Source organism: Cavia porcellus, unplaced genomic scaffold (assembly GCF_034190915.1).
Source record: "Cavia porcellus strain 051 isolate PalLab524CR breed Dunkin Hartley unplaced genomic scaffold, mCavPor4.1 scaffold_13, whole genome shotgun sequence".
Classification (NCBI taxonomy): domain Eukaryota; kingdom Metazoa; phylum Chordata; class Mammalia; order Rodentia; family Caviidae; genus Cavia; species Cavia porcellus.
Window position 1 is genome coordinate 10,997,757 of NW_026947496.1, and position 23,435 is coordinate 11,021,191.

Consider the following 23,435-nt stretch of genomic DNA (forward strand, 5'->3'; position numbering starts at 1 on the left):
TCGTTTAATTGACTTGTAGATCCTGTCTCCTTAGATGTCTGTCTGGGGCTTGCTGTTTTTGTCCTGCTGCTCTAGTTCGAGGGATCTTTTATGGAAGTCTTTTCTTTAATCATTTTAGCCACAGCTGTCACATATGTCCTATGGCAGCAGGTAACTTCAGTGCGAGAAATGTACAATCAACCAAGAATCACAGGGTGTCCTGGTTGTCGCCGAACAGTCTAAGGGCTAAAGATAGGCTATGGCACTGGGTAGCTGAGTCTGTTTCACTCTTGAAAAACAGTCAGGCCAAATGCCTTCATACAGGGATGAAAAGTGGTTATTGGGAAACGAAGATAGGATTCTTTGTGCTCACACATTCTGTAAGACCGTCATGATAATACAGTCCAGGGATGGGGTCTTTGCTAAAAGCATTCTCTGCAACAGTCCTTGCCCTGGGCTCCCTCTAGGCTACACACACCCTTGCTTTTTACTGGGTACTTAATTGTGAACATGTCTGTCTTTCCCCAAGATTATCAGCAGCCTAAAAGCAGGGACTTAAAATCCTTTTCATCTCCTTTCCCTGGTGTGTAGCAAAACACCTGGCAACTTGGTCATATTTATTGAATGAATAATTTGCACATTCTTAGCACACGGTTTATAAGAGTTTCATCCTTTGAGGGATTTTGGAAATAGTTAAGTACGCGGAAAGAGGCCCCGACACTACTGGTTTTCTCTGTACTGTAAACTATACCCAAAAGCCACTCTGAGTGGGAAACCCACTGCGGTATGCAGGCAGGCCCACGAGGCAAACAACAGAAGGGTAATGCAGGATTTTTCATTTGGACTTTAACAACAGAAATAATTTAAGGGGGATATCTCTCGATTGGACATTAAAGTCCTCCTGGCAGTTTTGAGTGTGAAATGAATGAAAATCATTCAATCTTTCTGCCTCAGCTTCCTGTTCTGCAAGCTTCCTGCTTCTCTACCTCTTGGCCTGAAGCAAAGCACCAGTCTGTGGAGAGCTGGAAACACCTGGCTTTGCTCCTCTGCTGGCTCACATCCTCCTGCGGCAGGGGTCTTGGGCACTGACGGAAGGGATCCCCCCACCCCCCCGTAGATGGAGGTCAGGACTATGCAGAAATGCAGTAACCACAGTGACAAAAGACAGTGTGGGTTCACTAATAGAGAAGTAACACCAAAAGCATGCTGGAAGTAGGATGCACGGAGGACAAGCATGGTTGTCCGTCAAGCAGAGCAGAGTCCGGGACCCACAATCAGGGGCGACTACATGCAGGATGGAAGCTTGGCCTCCCGCTCTGTCCAGGGTTCTCTACTGAATGTGCCATCTTGAACATCCGTCCACACATGCTGGCTTTCAGATCAAAGGAACGGGGAAAAGGCCTTCTCTTATTTTGGTGGTGCTGGGGACTGAACCCCAGGGCCTTGCATAGGCCAAGCAAGCACTCTATCACTGTACAATTCCAAACCTTGATTTTTAAAACATGGAGGTTCAGTTTATACAGTGAATCACACATAACATCAGTGAACCAAACTATCTTTGTATGCCTTGAAGGAACTCCCTCCTCTTACAACTTGCAAAGGGGAAAGTAAATTAATTTACTCTGAGTAGAGAACATGCTACTACCATTTGTGTCTCTTACAGTCATAAAAAGTTTCATAGTTTTGAAAGACTTTGTACATAATTGCTTTTTCTGATCCACACAGGAAGAGAAGAAATGAATAAAATGGTTGTGGCTGAAAGACTTTCTTCTGGTTAAATTTCTCTGTAACACAGGTAAAATAAAGTGAGTTCTTTATTGACAGTTTAAATCTGCTATTGCTGTTTCAAAGCTGAATAAAACACAATTTGTACATATATACGCACATGTATACATGTGTGCATGACCTTGTAAGATAAGAAAATGATACACATGTCAGATCCTTTCTGATTTTCTTCTCCCTGAGAAGTAAACGTACAATGGTGGGAGGGGTACACGTACTCCTTGAAATATAAAGTCAGGGCTCATTACTTTTGTGGCACTGGGAACGAACCCAGGCTGTTGCACCAAGCTGTCTTCCTGATCCTTTTTTGTTTTCTGTTTTGGGACCGGGTCTTGCTAAGTTGCCCAGGCTGGTTTTGAACTCACAATCCTCCTGACTCGGTCTCGCAGAACTAGATGATAACAGGTGTGTGCCCCACGCCCAGCTGTATTTCTCTTCATTATGATACACATACAGAATTTACCACTTACGTTCTTTTTAAGAACTTATTCATGCAATTTTCTTAAAGTATGGTCAATTATATATAACAAAATTTACCGATTAAATCATTTTTAGGTTTACAGTTTAGTGGCATTGAGTACTTTTACATTTCCCCATTATTTCTATTACTACCCATCTCCTCCTGCTCTGACTAGCCTGTCACCCTTGGCCATTGACTCCTGGGTCACTGCTCCTTGCCACTGTCCTAGCCCAACAGTCCCTGCCAGTTTCTGACCAGCGGCTCCGTCAGCATGGGGCCGGTGACCTGCCCCGTACTGATGTTCTTGAGGGGACCCTGGCTTTCCCTGTCTCTGCCACTCCCGGCCTCAGGGAGATGGCACCGACCTCAACCCCAACTGCTCCCGAACGCTGCAAACCATGGCTGCCGGTCTGCTGCCGAAGGAATCACCGGGTGGTAACGTTACCTCAGGGCCGCACTCTGTCATTTCATGCCCCTCTCGGGATGAAACTGGGGCCTCACACACATGCTCGCACCCTCACTTAGCTCGTGCCCCAATCCAGCACCTATTCTTAGGGGAGCTTCTCTCGAACTTCTTTCAGGTACTTGAAACAACGCGACTCAGTCCTATCACTCAGAATTTATGTGGAGTTTTATTCTTTTGATCTTTTGAAAGGACTGAGACTGTTTAAGATAAATTTTCACAAGATGAAAAAAAAAGCACAAAAGAAAGTACTGATCTGATTGATGACATGATTACAACTTGCTTTTTATCTTCTCTACTACGGATTGAAGCCAGGACCTTCATGCTGAGCTATGGCCCTAGTCCTATTTAAATTTTTAAAATTTTGAGATAGCAGCTGTTTAAGTTGCCCAGGCTGGGCTCAAACTTGTGATCCTCCTGCCTCAGCCTCCCAGAGGTGATTATAAACACGGACCACCAAGTTAAAGAAAGTTTTTTCCCCCTAGTCAAAAATCCAAAGGCTGAAAGATGAAAAGACAGGAGAAAGAAACAATGTGTCTGACTTCTGAGGTTTGTCTTATGTATCTTTCTCCCCTTCCCCTTCTCTGACACTCTGGAACACTCTTGTAGGAAGTCTTGCTTTGCTTGCGCTGTTAATCATTTTCCACTCTCTACTGTGACTTCTGGGATTTCTTTCCCTTGGTTCATTCTTCTCACTCCATAGACATAAAAGCTTTACACCCTTAAAAAGGTGGGGGAAAGACCTTCCAGATGGAGTCACCCACCCACTTCCTAGATCCTGTAAAGCTCGCTGTCCCTCACCTGCTCCGGCTCTTCCCTGCCAGGCTGCTGGGCCAGCTGGTACCCTGGGCCAGTCTAGTGCGTGTGTCCTGTGCCAGGAGATTCCACTGCAGCTGGCCTTGCGGGGCTGTGCCCGCTGACTTTTTGACAGCTACAGACACCGCACCCTGCTGCTCCTCTTCCCTCTGCTGGCTTCCTCGGCCTCAAAGCCAGTTTTGCCTTTTATCAGGTGACTGGGCGGCCTCTGCGCTCCAGCCCTGCCCTCTTAACTGCCTACAGGAGGCCTCTAGACGGTGTGGCCCTGGCATTGCGGCCTCTGTGTCTTCAGCAGAGCGTTCCCTTCCTTCCTGCGGACCTGCTTCATTCTTTAATTCCCTGAACTGAGCGGTAAGAACAGGCAAGGTCACAGTGATGTAACAACTGAGCTTTGCCTCTGCAGACAGTGAGGCCGCTCCCCTGGGGACCAGTGCTGTGTGGGGAAGTCAGGTGACGGTGCTTCCAGGTCCTGCTTTTATGGGCTATTGAGCCCAGGCTGACACGCATTACGGACACATTTCTGAAGCCCACCGCAGTGTGTAGATAGGCTCAAACCAAGGGTGCTAATATTCTGGCATGGAGTTATACATAAATGTAGTAATTGGTTTTGTAATGACTACTTTTGTATTCTTTTAGCTATTCCTTATGGTGTTAGAAGAGTTTAAAAGAATAAGGTACATTAAATTGATAACTGATTTTAAATTAGTTAAGGGAATATAAATTAGCATTTAATCAATGCTTAAATGCTTATCAAAGATTCACTTTAAAAGTTTCATTTACTGGATGTGTAAGATGAATAAACTGATAATTAAGAATAAACTTATCAGTGGTTCTAAACCCTCTGGATAATAAAACTAAGCATTTTATGTTAGATGTGGGTATGTTTTTGTCTGAAGAATAGTTGATAGCCAAGGCTTTAAAGAAATGCCTCTTAAAGCGGGGCATGGTGATGCACACCTGTAATCCCAGTACTCAGGAGGCTGAGGCAGGAGGATTGTTGCAAGTGAGACCAGCCTGGGCTAGAAAGTGAGCTTAAGGCCAGCCTGAACTGCATAGGGAGACCCAGTCTCAAAAAGACAAATAACAAAACAAAACAACCCCTAAATGTTTAGGCTTAGAACAGTGAGTTTTATAAAAGGTGGCTGTGATATACGAACCACAGTTCAGGTTCATCTTTCAATCAGTATGGGGAGTATAACAACCAGTGTGTGTGCCTATAATAAATTAGTAGTCAAATAGCTTTTTCTACTTGGTATTCAGGGACCTTCTATGTACTTTAGTTGAAATGATCAATTTTTAAGGAGGTCATAACCTCTGAGAATGAGGAGTATTTTATGTTGCAGAGAGATTTTTATTGTGAAAAGATTAAATATGCACACACGCTGTATTTTTATAATCTATCATTTACTAGAAATAGCGTTAGAAACTATAACGCAAGCATGAATCTTAGATTTTAAGCGACTGCACTTGCACACTTACATTATTTCAACACAAAAGGCTTTTCTTCCCCTTTGCCACCTTCCTCCCTGCCAGGGCTGTGGCCTCCGTGTGGAGAAACCTGCAGAAATTAACCTGGAGCCCATGTGTGTTTACTTAGAAAGGCTTTAGGCTGGCTACTCCTGGGTTGCCGGACAAATGCTACAGCAAAGAAAGGGAAAGGACACAGTGCAGTGTTGGAATTTGTGTTGCTACGCTGCAGAAAAGAGAAGTTCCCTGTGCCACGTGGCCCTGCACAGCACTCTCCATCTGCTGCAGGCAAACAACCCTACACCCTTTAAAGCTGTGCAGTTCTGAGGCTCGGTGAGGCATGGCTAGTTCTTTTCCACCTCAGTTGGCAGAACCAGGCTATGGTCTCTGGCAACACAGTAAACTGTAGTTATTATATTCACACTGCTAGACAGTGAAGCAAAAGATCCTTTTCCAAAAAGGACCAACGTGCACCCATGAAATAATTCTAGGCCCCAGTCGGTAGCAGATTTCTGGAGAATGAGCCTCTTACTGAGTAGCTGTGCCGTGTCTCTGTGGACATCTCCCACCTTGGACCTTCACTGCAGACCTGGTTTCTCTCTGTTCCACACCCATCTCCCGTTACACCCGTGAAACCAAGCGCACGGCACAGCTCTCCAGATTTAGCAGAGTAAGTGGGAATAAAATGGGGAGAAAAAGAGCATAACAACTCCCTGTTGGTAATAATGTACCATGTACTTGGAAACCGTTGGAAGTGTTCTCATATCACAATGGATACATACATCAAAGCGTCTCATCATGCACTGTAACATATACAACTTACACTTTTCAGTTAAAACAAATCAGAAACAGCCCCGGCACTCAGGTGGTGGAGGCAGGAGGGTCAAGGGTTGGAGGTCAGCCTGGACAACACAGCAAGGTGCTGTTGCAAAAACAAAGAAACTAAACTTGTATATTTAGTTCTTATTCCGAAAAGCTTTCATGTAAGTGACTGTAGGTAATGTAGGCTATGTTGTTACCTTCAGATTAGCATTCACTGAAGATAAATGATTTAATGTATATATATATATATATATATATATATATATATCTATATATATATATATTTTTTTTTTTTTGGTCTTTTTCATTTTTATCGGTACCAGGGACTGAACTCAAGACTGCCTGCTTGCAAGGCAGGCGCTTATGCCGCTGAGCTAAATCCCCAGCCCAATGTATATACATATTTAATGTATATACGTATTTTTGGTGCTAAGGGTTGAACCCAGGGCCTTGTACATGTTCGGACAGTGCTCTACTGCTGACCTGCACACCCCTCACACATATCCTTAGAGGTAACGATGCTGAAAAGTCCACAGTATAGATACTGTGTGTTAAAGTAAGCCACAGAAACCCGAAGCAATATATGAATGGTGAGTGGTGGTGGCAGATGTGACCGTAGGGAAATGAACTGGCCACTGATGAAAGCTAGGGGCACATCTGAGATTTAAAGGGACAGGGAGGATGGCCTGCAGAGGTCACAGGGACAGAAGCTGCAGGAGAGAGGCAGTAGAGAGGCACAGGTAAGTGTGCCCGGTCAGAAAGGTGAGACCCACTGAGAGCAAACTGGGTGAGTGCAGGCACCCACCTTGGCAGTGACCATCCCAGGTTCCGTGCAGGAGCTGGCTTGGTGCCGCAGATGGGGACAGTCTGATGATAGCAGACTGGGATGTAAAAGCCAAGGAAGTGGAGCCTGTGGGTGCCGAAGGAGGCGCAGGGACACAGAGCTGCGTGGGGCTGCCCATGGGAACACAGGAGAGGAAGTGCTGGAGAGAGAGGGCAGAGGCAGGAAACCAAGGGGAGGCGCGAACAGCGCTACTGGGGATGGGAGTGCAGTACCTGATGGCAAGCTGGAACCCACAGCCCTGGCAACAAAACGGACGCTTCTTTTTCAAGTAACATGCAGAGGATTAAGGATTTTATGGTTTTGGTATATGTGACTAGGATGAAAATGTCTACTTATGCAATGAGTAGTAGAGACTATGATTTTGGAGGAAGTTAAGCAAAAGAAATTCTAGGTGAATCAAAAATTACATCAAGGACCTTGCAAAAGCACCACAAGAACATTTCTAAAAACTGGTATAATCTTAAAAGGAGGAATTTAGCATGGCATAAAATTAAAAGGCAAACTATGATTACATAAAATCTATGAAAATAAAAAGGGCAAAAAGACAAGAAAATTACATTTGTAACAAATATCATGAGAAGTATAATTAATGAATTATGTAGAAGAGAAACACATATGGTTAACATATATACAATATTCTTACCAGGATGCCAAACTATACAGGTAATAGCTTAAACACAATGGATTCATAAAGATGAAAATGTGTGCTTCTCAAGGCAAAGACGTGCTTGGCCAGAACAGTAAATTGTTCGGCCTCCATCCATTCCTCCACCCATCCATCTGTCCATTCATTTTTACCTAGAGACTGAACTCAGGGCCTTGCACTGAGCTACATGTCTAGCACTTGCCTTTGTTTTTTTTTTTTAGGAGACAGAGTCTTGTGTAGTTGCTAGGGTGGGACTTGAACTTGCAATCCTCCTGCCTCAGCTTCTCTCACTGCTGGAATTACAGCGTGTCCACCTTTCAGGGCTATCTAGAAGTTCTAGGTGAATCTAGGTTAATTTTTGATTCAAAAATTAAACATTACCTTTTAAAAACTAAACATACCTTTTCAAAATTTTTATTTGGTTCATGTTTGCAGTACATGATTTCATTCATCGTGTGTGGGGCGTGTGCATAACATCTTCATTGCACATCTTTAAAACCTACCACGGTTTGGATCTAGAATGCTCCTGAGCCAATGAAGTGGCTGCCCACATTCGGTGTTCCTGGGAGGTGGTGGAATTTCTGGGAGATGGGGTTTAGCAGAAGGAAGTTGGTCATTGGGGAGGTGTCCTTGAAGGGTATCTCAGTTATTTTTCTATCCTGTGGCTGAGACAAAATACCTGATACTCAAAGCTAACGGGGGAAAGGTTTACTTAGATCCCAGTTTGTATAAGTTTCAGTACATAATCAGCTGGCTCCAAGGCAGGGTGGCACATGGCAGAGGGGCAATAGTTCATGGTGCTGAAAGATAACAAGAGTGACACAAGCCTCTTTCTGTCACTTGTATTGTGTGCAGGCTACCTGCTCTTGGTCCTAGCACTGAACCAGGAATCAGTCAGACGCTAGATTCAGCCACCTCTGAAAAGCCTGCCTTTCACGACTGCATGAGGCTTGGGCGGAGTGTGTGTGTGTGTGTGGGGGGGGGCATCAAGACACAGAGGGATCTGGGAACCGTGACTCCTGTCTTCTTTGCTTCTGGTTGGCATGAGGTGAGCAGTGTTCTCTGCCACTGTTCCCATGAAGATAAACTGTGCTGCTACAGATCCAAAGAACAGGGCCAACCAACCATGCATGAAACCTCTCAAACCATGAGTCAAATGAAACCTTTACTCCTGCAACTGAGCATCATGCTTTGTCCCAGTGACAGAAAGCTGGCAAACAAAATGCCCGTAACATGTGGTGCAGTTTTTCTGCTGCAGGCCTCTCTCCTTCTAGAAGCATAGCTCCGGGCTTCTCATGACAGCACAGTTCATGATGGGAAAGCTGAAAACAATGTAAAAGGCCAGTGTGGTCTGAAAACATTACATGGAAAACCCCAGAAATGAACAACTCGTAACTTTTAAATTATGCACTGTTCTGACTAGAACGATGAAACGTCAGGCTGCCTGGCTTCAGCCAGAACAAGAGCAAGAAGAGCACTGGCCCGTGGCCCTGTGCATTCACACCGCACGCATGATCTACCTGTCACTTACTAGCTGTCTCCGTTACCAGATCAACCGCCACAGTATGGCTGAGCTTGGGTGAAGGTAATGCTTTCTTATTTAAGAGTGGCCCCAAGTACTAGAGCAGAAATGCTGAAAACTTAGATATGTAAAGAGCTTTAAGTGAAAAGATGGAAGTCTTCAGTGTAATACGGAAACAGAAATTATGTGCTGAGGCTGCTAACGCTGACAGTAAATTGTTTAAGCTTCTGCTGTGTCCGATTTATAAACTGACTCTAGCATAGGTCCATGTATGTATGGAGAACAGTGTATACAGGGTTCAGTACTATGAGTGGTTTCAGGCATCCACGAGGGGTCTTAACATATCCCCTGGATAAAAGGACCACTGTATTTACAGTGTAACATCATCTGCATTAATAAAGAATATACACATATTATCTCTTTAAATATAATGGAAATTTCTAGATATCTACATGAGAATCTTGATATGGAAAGTGAGATTCACAGTCAAGAGGAAGAGAAGAACTTTCTTTTTGCCTTTGATAGACGTTAACTCCTGAAAGTACATTGTTTTGATCAAACATTGTAAGTAAATGAATATGAATTTTAGAATTATCCAAGTTATAAATCAAAAGAGAAACAGATATGCATGAGTTGGCTGTGTTTTTATTCCTCTCAATTCTAATAACTAATGATGATATCGAGTACTGGTTAAGAGCTCGAGTTCTTAGTCTGAGTTTGAGTTCTGGCTCTCTTCTTGAGTGACAACAGATAAGTTAATTACCCTTCTTAGCTTCAGTTTGTTCCCCTCCTAGTCCTGCTTCAAGGATAACACGAGATACTGTGTGTAAATCATTTATCACAGAGCTTGGTACACAATACATGCTCAGTAAATGTGATCTGTTATCACTAGTAGAATTCCCTTGTCTTATTGCTTTCTGGCTCTGTACAAGATATAATTGTTTCCCTCTTGCTAAAATAATGTTCTTAGGGTATGGGGTACAGCTCAGGAGCAGGACGAATGACTGGTGAGCACGCACAAGGCTCTGGATTCAATTCTCAGTGCTACTAGTGAAGTGAAGTTGCAAGGTTATTAAGCACTGTTTCCTATGCCAATTTCGTAACAGCTCTACTTTTATTCTGTTTTGGAGAAGCCGAGAAGTTAGCTGAAGGTCACGTTCCTAGAACCTGAAAGATCTTCTGAAAGCAGGATTTTCTCTCCTCTAACCACACTAGCTCCCTTGTTTAGTGTACATTCAGGCTGATTGTAAAATCCTAGGCTTTTGGAGCAGGGCATGGTGGCACATATTTATAACCCCAGCACTTAGGAGGCTGAGGCGCAAGGATCTCTGCAAGTTTGAGGACAGCCTGGGCTACATAGAGTTTAAGACCAGGTTAAAGTACATAGTGGGACCCGTCTCTACCTCCTTACCCCATGCTGTGCATTTGGGACCATGAAGCTTTACATTATTTCACTTAGAACCCTGGATGGTGCAAAGCAAACTGCTACTTATGACTCAATTCTGTTGATGATGATTCTCCTTTAAAAGACTTCAGATTTGCCTGTAATGTTAGTAATGATATAGAAAGAATTGAACGGCAGAAAAACAGTAACACAGAACGGTGGCCAACTCATGCTTCATGACTTTAATCACTGCTGCTCCCAGCTCTGAGCATCTGCATGGAGGTACTACTGCATTCAGTAACTCTCTGGAAGGAAAGTTGGCGAGGAAAGATTTCTTTACCGGCTTAGCAAAGTAGACTAATACCGGTATCTCGGCTTAATAGCCAGTGAAGAGAAGTTGCATAATTTTCCCAAGGTTCTTCAGTGATTTAATGACAGGCCAGATTTGAGTCCAGTCTCATGCTTTCCAATTTGCACAAAAGGATGATCTCTTCCTGGCTTTAATATTTTTGTAGGATTTCCCCAAAATCAGCTCTGTGTTTACTTTGGAATAATAAAGTATTACACTAAGCACACAGAGAAGACAGTACTGGCGTCTTAGTAAAGTCTTTAATAGACTCAAAGCAATTGATTTTCCTGAGGCTTTTAATTTTTTTAGACCAATTTGGCTTAGAGTGAAAATGACTGCTCAAATTTTTAAACAGCTGAGAACCCTTAACGTTGTCCTTGAATATAGATGTATTTTAGCCCAACGTGACTCTATATGGAAAAGTTTTATTTGGAAGAAAACTCATTTGGTATTGTGTAGAAGCACTGTAACTGTTCTGAACTATCTTAATGAGGAATCAATTGAATATGATGGCTTTAATAGGCTCTGACAGTGAAAATGTAATTAAATGATATTTAATAACACTCATCCCTCCCACACATATTCACACACACATGCACAACTAGACTCTTTCACGTGACTCCAAACTTCTAAAGCTAGAAACTATTATTTCAAACAGGCCAACTTCCTCTGACGTCCCTGGAATCATTTTGGGTTATCAACTCTTTCCTGGGACATAGTGCAATCAGAAATCTAGGTCCTATGATTCCGCTGCTCAGAATGAGGAGTTCTTGGAGATGCAGAGGTAGACCAGGCAAGTTAAAATGCCCTTGTGTTACTGGAGAGGTAGAAGGACAACTACATGACCTCACAATCACAATCTTCTCCCTCATTAAGATCACTAAGAGCTCACTGGGGGTTTGTGCTATCACCAGCTGAGAAAAAGATGAGAGAAGTTGGGGTTGCAGTTCCCCCTGCAGGGATGTTCCTGGTAGCCTCAAGGAGTCCCAACCCATAGTCTGTCATCATGATCTCAAATGGAAAGGATGCATCAGTGCTTTGGAGTTGCAAAATTAGGCATAAAAGCTAATGAAAAGAACTGATTTGATGTAACTCTGATAAGGGAAATTCAACTCAAAGCATCACTCTGAAAACTGCCATAACTGTAGCATCATGAGTGCTCTGGGCACAGGACACAAACATGTGAGTTATTGATTAAGAGAGGCAAAGTGTTCACTGGATACTCTGGATTACAAGAGGAGCTGTGGGAACCATCACAAATATAAAATATTCTAATTCTACTCTTGAGAAATGAAAATCTGACAGAGGCAAACTGTAAATATCTCTTATCGACACATAATGGAAAAGCTTCTAACAGTCCTGCAGCTGTTCATCAGAATTAAATCTGGAGCTGCAGAATGGTGTCATGAAGGAATGTTCCCCAGGGTTTCAGTGAATGTAGTTTTGTGTGCTTTTCAAGTTTCAGTCTTGCAAACTGAAGTTTCTGAACCAAATACGTGACCAAAGCCCTGACTTTGTCACTACATCCACCATGTCTGCCTACTTCTAAGGAAAGGCTCAAGAATTTTTTATGAGCCATAAGGCATTCCATGAAAATTTGCCTCATAACATATACACATATCCTAGTCATTTTAATGATATCGATGTGTCCTTAAAAAAACCCAACAACAACAAAAACTACCAGGGGCATACATAAAAAGATTTATGGCAACACTGTAATAGGAAAAAGAAAAGAAAAGAAAAAACCAAGCACATACTCAATACTTGGGGGCTGAATAAACAAATCATGGTAAGCCATAAAATGAAATATTAGAAGCCATTAAAAATACAAGTCAAAAGTGATTTGAGTCACATGAGAAATGTTCACCATACGCAGGTAAAAAGCAGCTAGAAACCCGGGGTGCAAGTTATGATTCTAAAGCAGAACCTGGGTCTCTTTGCATTCACACTATGTGTATAAGCAGGCTGAAAGACTGTCACAGGCAGCTTAGGTAAATAATCTGAAGTCTTTTTTTTTTTTTTTTTGACAGGGTCTCACTATGCAGTTCAGGCTGACCCTGAATTCACTATGTAGTCGAGGCTGGCTTCAAATTTGCGGCAAATTTCTAGTCTCAGCCTCCCTAGTGCTGGGAGTACAGCGATGCGCTACCAAGCCCAGCTGATCAGAAGTCCCAATGCCAGCTGACCCAAGCTTTTGAGTGGAAATAATGGAGCCCTGCACTACTTGGAACTCCAAATAATTCCAAGATGGGACCAAGAATGGGTAACAGGAGTATTTTACTCAGTCCTGGGCCAAGGTCATGAGTAGGTTCAACTAGGAATGAGAAAAAAGACAATGAGAGATTACACTAACGTAGGACTTTCTCTCATTGAAAGAGGGACCCATTGTGTGTTACACAGAAGTTAACTAGATGAGAAGAGAATGAGAAAATCACCACTACAACCGCTAATGTGGGAACCGATTCCGGTAATGTACATTAGCGGGTCTGAAAGCCATTGGGTGAAAGGCTGGTGGGGACAGATTATTTATTAATAAAGAGAAACAGGATGTTCACAATGGAAATATCCATCAATCCTCCTGGAACAAGTAACCCTTAGCACGGACAGGTAATGGTGCCACCTGGCAGCCTGGGTCTCCTCATGCTACCTTCACATCACCTAAACATCTTTTCTGCCAAGTGGTCATTCTGTGTGTGATAACAGAGGACAGCCCAGTAAGTTTGGTTGGACTAAATGTCAATGCCGTGAAAGTTAAAAAAGCTGAAGGGGAACGCTTGTGTATGAAAGAAGACAGAGATGGCTACAAAATGCAGTGCTGGATCCTTCCATGGCTCTGGATTAGGAAAAAGTAAATTAACAGAACCAGGTCAAGTATTCCAGGACCTTCAGCTGCTTGACAGAATGCTCAGATTCTGGTTTTTGTCACCTGGGTAGCTTTTGTTAAGTTTGTCCCTAAGAAGTCAAGAGTCCCATCATGAACTCAGCCCTGCATTGGAGACCCAGGCCTGCTGGGTCACGGTTTGACTCTGGGTGAGTCGCTTCATCTTACAAAGATTCCTCTTTGGAAAAGTAAGTTGGTAAGAGTCCCTTCTCCTGAGACTGCATGCTGTGTTCCTGTCCCAATTTCCTTCCTCAAGGGGAGACTGGGCACAGAGCACTGCTCTCAGGGGAGAAATATTCGCATTAATCTGGATGATGACACTGAACTTTATGAGAACGTACCGTACTGCCTTTGAGACAGTTTTCTTCCATTTCTACTGGGATGATTTGGCTCTTTAACTTAATTTTATATAGCGCCACGCATGTCATTCTTTGTTTTTTTTTGCCCATACAGTTCCCTTTCTCAGGCAAAACAAGTCCTCATAAAAACATTTACAATATATCAAAAATATTGACAGGAATCTTAAACCCTAATGTCTGAAGTTATTTGTGGGCATGATTTATGACAGAAGTTCCACTGTTATAACTTGGCCAATTAGGAAATATTGATAAATGCAAACATATTATTGATGTCAATTAAAAAAGCACAAGATTGATGAGCTTCCTACAGCATTCTGACACAAGCAGCTGGAGACTAATGCCCATCAATACACATCCAGCCATGACCCACAGGGAGAAATCAGGCTGCCAGGAAACAAGGGGTGCTTTCGCACTTAAAAGTGAGATTGTTTAAACAGATGAGCAGGCAATCAACAAGAATATCTAACAGAACCCCAAGTGAAATCCTACAGACAAAACAGAATGCATCTTAGAGCAGACTTTAACATCCACAAGTACCTTGCATTTTGAAGGAGCTAGACAGATTCTTGGATTTAATTTACCTGTGTAAGACAGAGTTCCATTCCCTGTGTGCAGGAGTGGGAGAGGATTTGAGCATGGGTTATTGAGAAAATGGAGGGATTAATATGTTCTCGATGGGGCCATGATTCATGACTTGCTAGCCAACAGCTCTTAGTTGAATGTGTTATGCACCCATTGGCTTGATCCACTGATGGCACATGAGTAACTGTCCCATTGGGTGAATGGTACCCCCAGATGGGACTGTCCCAGGCCACCTGATGGGACACTGGTACATGTGCCACTGGTGATTCAAGCTGGTGGGAACCTGTTGAGAATTTGGAAGAAAATTTTACTGAAGGGAAGACAGACAGCTGTTTGGTTTTGGCTATGGTCTGTTCCAAATGCTAGTGGAACACTCAGGTGCAAATATATCTTAGACATACAGGCCAACATTTTCCATGAAAAAGACTGAAGATGATGTGTCAAAGAGGAAACATTATAAATGAAATTGGGTTGTATGTAAGAATCAGAATTGAAAAAGTCTGACTGGCTTAGGGACTGCAAAGGTCCATACTTTAATGGCAACAGCTGCAATTTATGTAGGAAAAAAGCTTGTTCCCCCAAGGAACATGAACCATCACCTACTGGATGGAAAAAAAATCTGTGAGATAATAGCCAGGCACACTGCTCTTGTGCATCTGGGAGGGTCATTTTCTCCCCTTAGAGCTCTGGGAAGGCTACACAGAACAGTGATAAACTGGTTCTCTGTGGAGCTCTAGCTGGAATCAATCCCTGACTACCCCAATTACATTAATCTTTTATAAATACTGTAAAGTCATCAAGGGGTTAAAAGAGTTTAGATAACAAAGAATGAATGGCCTAAGGTTCCTGGGCTTTCTGCCTGTTCTCAAATCTTGAATCTTTCTCATAATGCCTTAAGGGAAACCAGGTCAAAGCCAGCCCTTTAATCTTGATCTGATTTTTATTTACTGGAGTCACACAATGTGCCATACATCATTATACTAGGATGGACCCAGCAGGATTATTCTCAAAACTGTGGATATTAGTATTTATGCAGACGTGGCAAAATTGGATCCTTAATATACTGTTGGTGGTAATATAAAATGGCGCAGTCATTTTGGAAAAGTCTAGCAGCCCTTCGAAAATAAAAGTCATCACATGACCAGGAAACTGTATTCCTTATTTTATACTGAAGATAAATGAGAAAATGTGCCCAGAAATGTGTTCAAAGCAGCATCATTCAAGAATGCAAGAGAGGGAGCAACTCAAATTTCATCAACTGACAAATGGCTAAAAATGCAGAACATCTGTACAATGCAGTACTATTTGACAGTAGAAAGAAATAAGGTCGTCAGGCATGATGGTGCAAGCCTATAATCCCAGCACTCTGGGTGGCTGGGGAAGAGGACTGCAAGTTTGAGCCCTGTTTGGGAAGCTTACTGAGACTCTGTCTCTCAAATGGCATTGGAGGAGGTGGGAGGAGAGTGAGGATGTGGCTCAGTGTGAAGAGCCCTGGGTTCAACCCCCAAAATCATTAAAAAAAACAAAAACAAAAACAAAAAAGGAAAGCAGTACTGTCATATGCAACATGGAAGAACCCTGAAAACACTGTGCTAAGTGAAAGAAGTCAGGCACAAACAAACTCCATTTACATCCAGTGTCCAAAACAGGTGGACCCACAGATGGAAAGTTGGTTAAGACTAGCAGAGTGGATTTGTGGATTGGGCAGGGGGAGAAATGGAGTCACTCCTATGCATATGGCATTTCCTTTTTAAGGATGGTACTGGGGATCGAACCTAGGGCCTTCACCCTGAGCTCCATACCCAGTCCTTTTATTTATATACACACACACATATATATTTTTTTAAATTGTGAAACAGGGTTTTTCTGAGTTGTTAAACTGTCTAGGTCAGGCTTGAACTTGCTCTCTCTCTGCCTCCATCCCCCAGAATGCTGGGATTACAGGCCTGCGTGACTATGCCTGGCTTGGTGTTTCTTCTGAGGTAATAAAAAGGTCTACAGCTGTTTGTGGTAAAGGACTCTAAGACTATGCTAAACAGCACTGACCCGCGTGCTTTAAATGTGTGAATCTTGAGATACCGGGAATTATATCGCAGGGAAGCTGTTATTAACAAATGTTCTAGTGGGCTGTGAAAGGCGTATTCTTGTGGAACATAATGTAGCATTTCTGTTCTCCTATCCCCAGACTGACACTGTCACAGAGATTTTCATCAATGTACTTGACCTTGAGTGGTCCTGGAGTTGAAGAGAATCAGTGAGAAACTTTTCAGGCTGTTTTGCACTGGGCTGGTCAGCCACCGCAACTGAGCCCAATACTAGTTTCTCTGGGTGCCAGGACCCTTGGTTCTGTGCTTTTGTATTTGTGCCAGGGTTAGTACCCATGAGCAACTATCCTGTTCTGCTTCTACAGGTCCCCTTGCTGCAACCAAAACATGATCTAAGATTTGCTGCTGAGATCATGTAGTACAGCTTCAGGTGGTTCTAAAATGACCTGAACACCTAGCACACTCCTGATGATAAACTTTAAAACAATCTACAAGTAACTTTCCTTGTGTATAGCTGACTGACTGTCGTTCAGTTTCAGCTGGAACCCTAAGAAGCATTATCAGATGTGTTTTATCCTACCGAGCGAATCTTCATACAAGTAAAACAGTACTAAAAATAATCACTGGAGTGACTTGAAACTGGATCCACGCTACTAGGGAGGGTGAGGCAGGGGGACTGCAAGTTGCAGATCTGCATTGGCAACTCAGTGAGCTTGGTTTAAAAAATGACAGGGTGGGGGATGGGAATGTAGGTTGGGGGCCACTTGCTTAGTGAGGACCCAGGATCAGTCATCAATACTGGAAAATAAAAAGGTTTACTTTGGAAGAATACCGAGGTCAGAATGGCCATCCCAACGACCTGAGCCAGGCTGCCCAGGCTGACCCTTGGGGAAGCATGAGCCGATGCAGGGCTGTCAGGCTGAGTGGCCAGGGCAGGGTCTTGTGAACTACTGGGTCTCAGCTGAGGCCACGTTCTGTCTCCACCAGGGTGGTCTCAGTCCCATGCCCAGAGATTTGAATCCAACTGGTGTTGCCGGGTCAGCAGGGTTTGTAAAAGTATGCCTGGTGGTTCCAAGGTACAATTGAGGCTGAGAAATGCTAGTATTAGGTGAGAAGCTTGGCCTTTGAAGAGCTCATTAAAGGACAGATAGCCTGTGGTCTTCCAGGTATAAACAGAAAGCAGAACCAAACGTCAAGTATGCTGTAACAGAGAGACATAAAACATTTTCGAGTTCAGATTAGTTCTTCTCTCTTTTCTTGGGGGAAATGTACCATGGTTGTTCGGAGACTGGTTATGGTTTCTCCTTGTTTGTGTTATAAACTGTTTTGATGCGGAAACTCCACCGTGGGGATCTATGGATCTGATAGGAGCAAAGGCACTGAACACAGGTTTCTGACACACCAGGCACCAGTTTCCATTTAGTTTCTTCTTCCCACTGAGAATGAGCAATTGGGCAGCCCTGGTCCCGCATGCCCAATGGATCCTGGTTTGCATGTGTGTGGGTGGGCACACATGCTCTTTCCTGTCTAGGCAAAGATTCAGGGGCTGACACTGCAGCTGACATCAGCCCCTGTTGCTCTTGCTACAAACCCTCTCCGAGTGGGTCATTTCGCCAGTCCATCATCAGGCCTTTGCAGCCTCCTAGTTGGCGCCAGGGCTAGCTCAGCTCTGTTATCAGCTGCTTCAGGGGGCATGAACTCTGTTTCTGAGCTCACTGGTAGAGATCCTCGGAGGCTCTGAGGGCTGGGGGTGCCTGGACCTCATTTCTCCGTGTGCTCCTAGAAGGACCCAGCACTCACAGGGCAGTGGGAACCTTCTTTCTCACAGAACCACTCTGCCCCAGCATCTCAGTGGAAAATGTTAGGCACGGACACACAGTATACCCTACTCAAGTCTTCATACAACTCATTCTACTAAGGTGCAATTATAGGCTCCTACCGCGAGGCAATGTAGTATTACAGTGGAGACCTCAGCTCCACACCTTCACTGGTGGGCAGTCTCTCCAAGTGTTTCTGAGCTTCCCTAGCCTCAGTTTGCTCACTGTGAAATGGAGAACACTTGCAGGGTCACTGCACACAATTATGTCCCGTATGAGTAGCACCTGGCACACAAAAGCAATCAATGAAAAGCTGGACCCCTCTACTGCCACAGTAGCCTGGACCAGAACTCATTTTCATAGGCTTTGAGTACCTGCTTCCTTATGCTGAATTGTAATGAGTTTGTGTTTCTGCAAAGCATTCTGGTGAGAATACCACTGTGTAAGATCTTGCTGACCGTGAGACTTGTCTGAATCCAGAGTTCCCCCAGGCAAAGGTGGGGAAATTAGGCTGTGCTGAGGATCTGTGCTCATGGTACTGTGCTATATAAAGCTACAGAGACAGAACTGACAGGTGAGGGGACCCTGGCTGAGTTACTTAGTATTTAGAAGGGGCCTTGCCTTTGCAGCACCACCCACTGTGGGAAGGCTGGCTCTGCATCTTCCAAACCTCGTAGGAACAAGAGAAATATGGACTTTATAAGGTGCCCCAGAAGGCTGCTGGAGGATGAGGCTGGTCAGCACACTGTCTTTCATTCAGCTTTCTGGGAGACAATTATATGTCTTCCCAGGCAGTCCAAAGTGGCTAGGACACCCCAACTTCCTAACTTTTTCTCAGTTCTCCCAAGAAAATATGAACAAAGTATGTCTTAGTCAGCTCTGTGTTACTATGACAAATACCTGAGATAATCAGTTTATAAAGAGTGAAAGTTTGCTTCGGTTCACAAGTGTGGAGGTTTCAGCCTCTGCCTGGTTGGCCGGCTGCTTCTGTGGGTAGGAAGCACCTCATGGCAAGTATGTGGCAGAACAGAACCGCTCACTTCATGGGAGCCAGGAAGACACACAAGGGCCTGTGGTCTTCTTGGAAGCATGTGCCCAGTGGCCTCACTTCCTCCCACGAGGCTCCACCATCTCCCAACAGGGCCAAGTTGGGGCCTAAGCCTTCAGCACACAGGCCTCAGGGACAATGGGGATCCAACGTACTGCAGCAGGCTCTGGCTGCCACCTGCCTCCACAGACAGCACTGCAGTAGTCAGCTGTGGGTCTCCTCAGGGCTCCACGGTATGGATACATGTTTCCTGCTTAACACTTTCCGCTTTGCTGATAAAAGGTTTCCCCAAAAGTACGGTGAATGATATTGCACTACTTTTAAGAAATTCAAGTATGTGTAATTCAGTCCTTTGAAATTACAGAATGCAACTCACTTTACAATATTTTCTAAGCAGTATCAATGTACAAGGACACTGTGGTAAGTGTGGAGACAGGACAGCCCCTTTCCCCAAGAGGGAAGGGCACATAACCCTAGTAAGCCAAAAGGTGCATGGGCAACTCTTATGACTTGTCGACGTCTGTGGAATCACATGTTGGACACATATATGTGAAAACTGTCCTTCCTGTGACTATGGAAAACAGGTTCCTTGCCAGGATTAGAGGGCACATCAGTGTAATCACAGCTACTAGGGAGGCTGAAGCAGAAGGATTTCAAATTTGAGGACATCCGAGATAACAGGTTTCAAATAATTAAATAATAAATAAATGAAAGGGTAGGGATATAGCTTAGCAGTAGGAAGCTTGCCTAGCACACATGAGGCCCTGGGATTGATCTCCAGCACCAGAAACAAACACACAAACCAAGTCCCTCAAATACATACCTTTACCTTCCTCCTCCCCTCGCCCTATGGTCCACCCTCAGTATCCACAGGTTCTGTGTCTGTGGCTTTCACTGGCTGTGGAGCAACATTGAAATGTCAGCCACGCCACTGTGTGTCACTGTGGTTCCTCGGGGTTGGGGGAGGAGGACCTCTTCAGTCTAGTGATCTCAAGCCAGCCTGGATAACAGAGTGAGACCCTGTCTCAAAAACAAAAATCCATGAACAAAACTGCACTTGCACTGCCTGTGAAGGACCTTACTCCCTACCCAACACAGTACGAAGACTAATGGAGCATCTGCACTGAACTGGGTTCTGAGTCATCTGGAGATGATTTACAGCATACAGGAGGATGTTCGAATACTGCAGTATACCCCAGGGACTCGAGCACGCCTGCAGGTTTGGTGTCCCAGGGGGGCAAGTGTCCTGAAAACAGTGCCTTGCAGAAGTTGAGGGATGAGCAGTGGTGACGGGGGAGGGGAGATGCCCCACACTTCGATACTTAGGAACAGACTATGAAGGAGCATCACAGACATCTAGGGGCGCCGGTGGAATCAGGCCCGTACAGCCTCTGTCTGAAACAGCTGCTTGCCAGGACGATTCACGACTGCTGGTCCCACCTCCTGCCTTCCTCACTTGGGAAGCCTTTGTTCAAATGAAGGCATCCCCAGCTTTTGTTCAAATGCTGGTCTGCCCTACCTGCTACTGACTGTTTTCCTGCAGCCTATCTTTATCTTTCATTTCACTGTCTAGTGGTCTGCAATGCGATGAAGATGTTGGAAATATTAAGACTATGTAGTCTGAATTTCTGCTCGGCCCTCTCCATTCTGTTCTGTGGAAACACTGATCAGCATGCAATAAATATTTCAGAGTGAAACTGCTGCTTGGAATTTAGTCTTCAAAGCTCCAACTAAAGCATTGCAAAGCATTTGGGCAGCGGCGGTGGGGGGTGGCTGACCTATATTGTAACACGTGCCCTGTGCCGAGAGCCAGCAGGGCCTCCAGTGCGGATGCAGCTATGCGGCAGAACGGCCTGAAGGACGAACAGGCGGCGCTCTCTGCCTGCAGTTTAGAGGTCTCACACCAGGCTGGGAACATCGCCACTGGGATGGATTTTAGCACCTGGGTTTGTGAAGGCAGAGAAGTAACAGTCTGAGCCACTGACGATGCTGCAGGTTCATCTCTGACTTATGGCACTTTTCCCTTGGGCCAACCACCGGGACCTGCGCTCCACAAATACACAAAGGGCAGAAAATTATATCCATTTCACAGAACAGGAGAGTGAGCCCCACAGGAAGTCATTGGCCTGGGTTTACAAACCAGGCAGCAACAATCAGCACAGGAAACCACTCCTGTGCAGCCCTTCTGTGCCTTCCACGTGCCTTCCAGTGGTGTCCCAGACAAAACAGCGAGGGTTTGGTAGGTGCCTTTCACACCGCTGCGGGTTCACGGCATCTCACCAGGGCTGCTCAGCTGATTCAGGGGTGTGTTGCAATACTGTGCCCTCTAGAGGATGAGTCCAGCTTCCTTCCAGGAGCTCTCAGGAGAGGAGAGGAGAGGGCCACTTGCTCAGGCAAAGGAAGATCTCTAATTGCAGTGTTGGTTAGAGGGTGCGGGTTCACCTTACCTCATTTTAGACCACACGAACACCATTGGCACACAAGGCAGGTACAGTCAGAAGACCAGAATGAGGACCAGACAGGCTGAGTCCACTGGTTACATGGTGACTTGGGGCCTGGACTAGCACTGGCCAGGATTTCCAGGAAACGCATTTTCTTCCTGGCCTGCCCACCTAGCCGGCTTGCCTGCAGGACACAGTACTGCAGTGTTCACCACAGGTAGGATGGGGGATGAGAAGATAATCTTGTTTTTTCAGACACCTGTAGGAGACTCCCCTGGAATGCAGAACAACCGCAGCAGCACTAGTTAAGTCGAGGGTTACTGCCATTACCGATATGTGGAGGGCTGACTGTGGTGTTTCCTTCTCTCTTCATTTGACTCTAAGCATTGCAAAAAAGGCCAAAGTACTGGTATATAATCTCTAAGGCCAATCAGACAGTCTCCTGTTTCCTGCATGGTGCTCTCTGTAAAAGATCGGATCGCAGTGGGATGGCAGAGCCACTCAGCTCTGGGAATGTCCGCTGGGTACGAGCCTCAAAGTAAGAGGCTGTTAGTCCCCAGGGCACAAAAGTTTACACATTAGAAACTGAAGCAACAGGCCTAAATTCATTCAAATGCTATCCCAGTCTAGTTATGCAGACTGGTCTTTCTGCCTACCTCCTTGCATATTACAAAGCAGCTTTTCTTCCCACCTGGCTGGCCAGCTCAAGTTACTCACAATTCCCGTCGGATCTTCCCTGTCACTCATCCTTGAGCCACTTCCTTCTTCACAAGCGAGGCCTTGGACCAACGCCTTTGTCCTTATAGCCTCATTTGGATTGGGCTTAGGACTCCTTGGCCATCTGTAACTTTAAATATGTCTTGGTTTCTTTTCTCTTGCAGCGGGTTGCACTGGAGGTGGTAGATTGGAATTAACTTGCCAGGATTCCAATAACGCCTCAATGGGATTACAATGGATTGTGAGGAAGACTAGAAAAGGGATTACAATACTCAACGTTGGATAACAGACTCTAAGGGCTAAAGGCAAGGTTCACTTAGTAAAATGCCATTGAAAACAATGTGGTGAGTGCCACATGGTGAAGTCACACTGGAGCACTCTGGTGGCCGATTTCACGGGGCAAGGAAGGGAGAGGAAGGGCACTGGAGGGCTTCTCTAGGGGCCACTGAATGCAGGAAGGGGTGTGCTTCTGGGGCTCTGTCTGACGAATACAAAGGCCCATGTAAGTAGATGGAGACAGACTCATACCCTGAAGCAACTGGCACACACTGGGCTGGAGCACAAGTATCACTGGACAGGCTGCCCATGCTAAGGAATGGACAAGGCAGGCTGGTTTCTGACTGGTTTCCTCCACTGTCTGAGAGAGAAAAGGGGGCGGAAAAAACAAACACACCGGGTTCCCAAAATTAGTTCCAGTAAGAAAAATAATCTTATGAAAACCATGGACAGCTACATAGATAACTGCAAGCTCTAACAGCAAAAAATTATTTAAAAGTTAAACACCTAGTTTGGCTCTGCAAATAGGCCCTAGAACAGAGAAAGAGGAAAGTATTTTTTCCCTCTCTTCTCTACCCTTCTCCTTATAGAAAGGAAGGAAAACTCATTAGTAAACAGGGGGATCCACACCCCACCACTCCTGGGGGAGAGCAGTTTCTGCTTCACAGTTCGCTGCCCCTCAAAGTTGCCACCATCCGTGTGACACTCCTGCCAGCTCTGGGTGTTAAAAGCTTT

The 23,435-nt window shown here is 44.8% G+C and overlaps 1 protein-coding gene across 1 annotated transcript in view; it reads right to left on the reverse strand.

The window, feature by feature from the left end:
* Lyrm4 (LYR motif containing 4) overlaps window positions 1-23,435 on the reverse strand; it is a 112,130-nt gene that overhangs the window by 43,521 nt on the left and 45,174 nt on the right. The window lies entirely within an intron of this gene.